Consider the following 6,000-nt stretch of genomic DNA (forward strand, 5'->3'; position numbering starts at 1 on the left):
TTAATTAATTTAATCAACATTATCCAGAATAGTGTCTGCTGACGTCATCATGATGTCAGCATGACGTCAGCAGTTGACTTGGTCAACCTGACAGGTGGGTCCCGTTCGTCATACTCTGATTTAATTAACTAACAGTTAATTAGGTTAATTAGTGATTAGGTTAATTTAATTATAATTAATTAACTTAATTAAATCCTTAATTAATTAATTAATTTAATTATTATTGTTTATTTAATTATTATTATTATTATTTTTATTATTTTTTTAATTCCTTTTTTTATTAAAACATTCTGGGGGCTGGGCCCCACATGTCTGTGACCCAGGGAAGGCCTACCGGGCACCGCTTAGCGGGCGCGGGTGCAGGACGCGGCCTGAGCGGGCGTTCCCAGCAGGGCGCCGGAGCAGGGGGGCCGGTGGCCATGGGGAGGCCATGGCCGGACCAGGGCGCACTGGCCGTGGCCGGTGGAGAGGCGGCTGCAGTGAGGAGCGAGGGGCAAGGGGCAGCAGCGGGTGGACGGGGGCGTGTGCGCTCGGGCGGGAGGGCGTCGCGGCGGTGCGGCGAGGTGGGGCGCGGGCACACGCGCGAAGGAAGGGGGAGCACGGCCGGAGGCGGGGACCGAACCGGGCAACGGCGTCGAGCAGGCTAATGTGGGGCCGCAGTCGACGGCGTTGGCCGGCGAGCAGCAGCAGCAGCGTTGCGGTGCGCAGCTAGCAGCGCTGCTCGGGAGTTGTCGGAGCTCAGCGCGGGAGCAAAGGGGCCGCGGTGGAGGGCGCTATGCACGGCGGGTCGACGGGCGAGCCGGCGTGGTGGTTCTCATCGGGGACCGAGGGCAGAGGGAGCCGGCGCGGTGAAAGGGGCGACGACGCGGGGCACGACGAGCGCGGCACCTTGATGAGCACAAGGCGCGGTCGCGAGAGGGCTACGGTGGCGCGGTGAGGAGGATAGAGAGGAGGGCGAGGCGTGAGCTCACTGGGCCGGTAGGGCAAGGGCAGCGGGGGTGGGGTGGATGACGAGGACGAGGCGGCGTAGAGGATGCAGGCCGGCGGGGGAGTCTGGCACGTGGCCTCCGGCGAGGTCTAGACTGCGTCGGCCATCGAGCGAGGGCAAAGGGGATCGGGCTCCTCCCGATCCAGATCCAGAGCGAGGGGGGGAGCGTCGTGGAGGAAGTGGGGAGTGGGCTAGGGTTTGACGGGTGGAGTGGGGGGTTATGGGGAGTGGGGGTGGCCGGTTGGGCCGGCCCGTTCGGGCGGCGGAGGCCAGCTGGGCCGTTTGGCCCGGGGGGGCTCTTTCAATCTTTTTTTGTTTACTGTTTTGTCTTATTATTTCTTTCTTTTCTTTATTTTTCTTTTCTACTTTATTCTCTTAATTGTTGTTTTAGAAAATATAAATACAACTCCTAAATTAATGTTATAATCTATTCTACTACCCCAATAAGTTTGACACCTAATTAAAATAGTTTGCATTATTATTAGTTTTAAAGGGCATTTAATTAATTGTCATAGCTGTGTTTTAATTACCTTAGAGCCTTTAAACAATTTTATAAAAGTGTGGTTTCTCCACTATAATTACCTATGAATTATTTGGCTCCACTCGAACATTTAGTTTTTATATTAGAAAACTTTTATTGTTTGCCTTTATTTTAAATTTGAAATTTGAACTGGGTTTTGAACTGACGCAAGTTTATCAACAGTAACCGAGATGACGTGGCATCATTAGCGTGGGATCACTGTAGCTTAATTATCCGGGCGTCACAAGCACCATCTCATGTCAAATCCTAGTTCATCTCTTGTATCCAATTTTTGTATCCAAACCTCAAATTGGTACCTGTGGGTTGCTAGTAGTGTTGATTACTCGTTGTAGTTGATGCTAGTTGGTTTACTTGGTGGAAGATCATATGTTCAGATCCATAATGCATATTAATACCCCTCTGATTATGAACACGAATATTCTTTGTAAGTAGTTACGTTTGTTCCTGAGGACATGGGAGAAGTCTTGCTATAAGTAGTCATGTGAATTTGGTATTCGTTCGATATTTTGATGAGATGTATGTTGTCATCCCTCTAGTGGTGTCATGTGAACATCGACTACATGACACTTCACCATTGTTTGGGCCTAGAGGGAGGCATTGGGAACTAATAAGTAGATGATGGGTTGCTAGAGTGACAGAATCTTAAACCCTAGTTTATGCGTTGCTTCATAAGGGGATGATTTGGATCCATCTGTTTCATGCTATGGTTAGGTTTACCTTAATACTTCTGTTGTAGTTGCGGATGCTTGCAATGGGGGTTAATCATAAGTGGATGCTTGTCCAAGTAAGGGCAATACCCAAGCACCGGTCCACCCACATATCAAATTATCAAAATACCGAACGTGAATCTTATGAATGTGATGAAAACTAGCTTGACAATAATTCCCATGTGTCCTCAGGAGCGCTTTCCTATATATAAGAGTTTGTCTAGGCTTGTCCTTTGCTACAAAAAGATTGGGCCATCTTGCTGCACCTTATTTACTTGCATAACTTGTTACTCGTTACAAATTACCTTATCACAAAACTATCTGTTACCGATAATTTCAGTGCTTGCAGAAAATACCTAGCTAAAAACCGCTTATCATTTCCTTCTGCTCCTCGTTGGGTTCGACACTCTTACTTATCTAAAAGGCTGCGATAGATCCCTTACACTTGTGGGTCATCAAGACTTTTTTCTGGCGCCATTGCCGGGGAGTGAAGCGCCTTTGGTAGGTGGAATTTGGTAAGAAAAAATTTATATAGTGTGCTGAAATTTACTGTCACTTGTTACTATGGAACATAATCCTTTGAGGGGCTTGTTCAGGGTATCTTCACCCCGACCAGTAGAGCAAAGAGTTGCTCCTCAACGTACTGAACCTACTGAAAATGTTTACTTTGAAATTCCTTCGGGTATGATAGAGAAACTACTAGCTAATCCTTTCACAGGTGATGGAACATTACATCCCGATTTGCATCTAATCTATGTGGATGAAGTTTATGGATTATTTAAGCTTGCAGGTATGCCCAAGGATGTTATCAAGAAGAATGTCTTCCCTTTATTTTTGAAGGGAGATCCATTGACATGGTTGAGGCTATGTGATGATATTGGATCATGGAACTACCAACGATTGAAATTGGAATTTCATCAGAAGTTTTATCCTATGCATCTTGTTCATCGTGATCGTAATTATATATAATTTTTGGCCTCGAGAAGGAGAGAGCATCGCTCAAGCTTGGGGGAGGCTTAAGTCAATGTTATATTCATGCCCCAATCATGAGCTCTCAAAAGAAATGATTATTCACAAAATTTATGCTCGGCTTTCTCTCAGTAATCGCTCCATGCTCGATACTTCTTGTACTGGATCTTTTATAATGAAGACTATTAAATTCAAATGGGATTTATTGGAAAGAATTAAATGCAACTCTGAAGATTGGGACCTCGACGAAGGTAAGGAGTCAGGTATAACACCTAAGTTTGATTGTGTTAAATCTTTTATGGATACCGATGCTTTCCGTGAATTTAGCACTAAATATGGACTTGACTCTGAGATAGTAGCTTCTTTCTGTGAATCCTTTGCTACTCATGTTGACCTCCCTAAGGAGAAGTGGTTTAAATATAATCCTCCCTTTGAAGTAAAAGTAGTTGCACCTATTAAAGTTGAAGAAAAGACTATCACTTATAATGATCCCGTTGTTCCTACTGCTTATATTGAGAAACCATCTTTTCCTATTAGAATAAAGGATCATGCTAAAGCTTCAACTGTGGTCAACAAAAGTAATATTAAGACACCCAAACCCCCTGAGCAAATTAAGGTTGAACCTAGTGTCGCTATGATTAAAGATCTATTGGCCGATAACATTGATGGGCATGTTATTTACTTCTGCAATGAATCTGCTAGAATTGCTAGACCTGATACTAAAAATAAACATAGTCCTGTTGTAGGCATGCTTGTTATTTCTGTTAAAATAGGAGATCATTTCTATCATGGCTTATGTGATATGGGTGCTAGTACAAGTGCAATACCTCATTCCTTATACAAAGAAGTTATTCATGATATTGCACCTGCTGAGATAGAAGAGATTGATGTTACTATTAAGCTTGCCAATAGAGATACTATTTCACCAGTTGGGATTGTTAGAGATGTTGAAGTCTTGTGTGGGTAGATTAAATATCCTACTGATTTTCTTGTTCTTGGTTCCCCACAAGATGACTTTTGTCCCATTATATTTGGTAGACCCTTCTTGAACACTGTTAATGCTAAGATAGACTACAACAAGGATATTGTTTCTGTTGGTTTAGGGGATATGTCTCATGAGTTTAATTTTTCCAAATTTTGTAGACAACCCCACGATAAAGAATTTCCTAGTAAAGATGAAATTATTGGTCTTGCTTCTATTGCCATGCCTCCTAGTGATCCTTTAGAACAATATTTGTTGGACCATGAAAATGATAAGTTTATGAATGAAAGAAGGCAAATAGATGAAGTATTGTTTAAACATGGACCTATTTTGAAACACAACTTGCCTGTTGAAATTCTAGGGGATCCTCCTCCACCCAAGGGTGATCCCGTGTTTGAGCTTGAACCTTTACTTGATACTCTCAAGTATGCTTATCTTGATGAGAAAGAGATATATCCTGTTATTATAAGTGCTAACCTTTCTGAGCATGAAGAAAAGAAATTATTGAAAACTCTGAAGAAGCACCGTGCAACTACTGGATATACTCTTGATGATCTTAAGGGCTTTAGTCCCACTCTATGCCAGCACAAAATAAAATTGGAGAAAGACACGAAACCGGTTGTTGATCACTAACGACGGTTAAATCCTAAGATGAAAGATGTGGTAAGAAAAGAAATACTAAAGCTTCTGGAGGCAGGTATAATTTATCCCGTTGCTGATAGTCAGTGGGTAAGTCCTGTCCATTGTGTCCCTAAGAAGGGAGGTATTACTGTTGCTCCTAATGATAAAGATGAATTGATCCCACAAAGAATTGTTACAGGTTATAGAATGGTAATTGATTTCTGCAAATTAAATAAAGCTACTAAAAAGGATCATTACCCTTTACCTTTTATTGATCAAATGCTACAAAGATTATCCAAGCATACATATTTTTGCTTTCTAGATGGTTATTCTGGTTTCTCCCAAATACCTGTGTCAAAAGAGGATCAAGAAAAGACAACTTTTACTTGCCCCTTTGGTACCTTTGCTTATAGACGTATGCCTTTTGGTTTATGTAATGCACCTGCTACCTTTCAAAGATGTATGACTGCTATATTCCTTGACTTTTGTGAAAATATTGTTGAGGTTTTCATGGATGATTTCTCCATTTACAGAACTTGTTTTGATGATTGCTTAAGCAACATTGATCAAGTTTTGCAGAGATGTGAAGAAACTAATATTGTCTTGAATTGGGAGAAGTGCCACTTTATGGTTAATGAAGGTATTTTCTTGGGGCATAAAATTTCTGAAAGAGGTATTGAAGTTGATAAAGCTAAAGTTGATGCTATTGAAAAGATGCCGTGTCCCAAGGACATTAAAGGTATAAGAAGTTTCCTTGGTCATGCCGGTTTTTATAGGAGGTTCATTAAGGACTTTTCTAAAATTTCTCGACCTCTGCATAATCTCTTACAAAAAGATGTTCCTTTTGTATTTGATGATGATTGTGTAGAAGCATTTGAAATACTTAAGAAAGCTTTGGTTTCTGCACCTATTGTTCAACCTACTGATTCAAATTTACCCTTTGAAATTATGTGTGACGCTAGTGATTATGCTGTAGGGGATGTTCTATGACAAAGAGTTGATAAGAAATTAAATGTTATTCAATATGCTAGTAAAACTCTAGACAGTGCTCAAAGAAATTATGCTACTACTGAAAAAGAATTTTTAGCAGTTGTATTTGCTTGTGATAAGTTCAGACCTTATATTGATTGATTCTAAAGTAACCGTTCACACTGATCATGCTTCTATTAAATATCTTATGGAAAAGGAAGAT

The sequence above is a fragment of the Triticum urartu genome, chromosome 3A (assembly GCF_056163025.1).
Source record: "Triticum urartu cultivar PI428250 chromosome 3A, HENAU_Tu73, whole genome shotgun sequence".
Taxonomy (NCBI): Eukaryota; Viridiplantae; Streptophyta; class Magnoliopsida; order Poales; family Poaceae; genus Triticum; species Triticum urartu.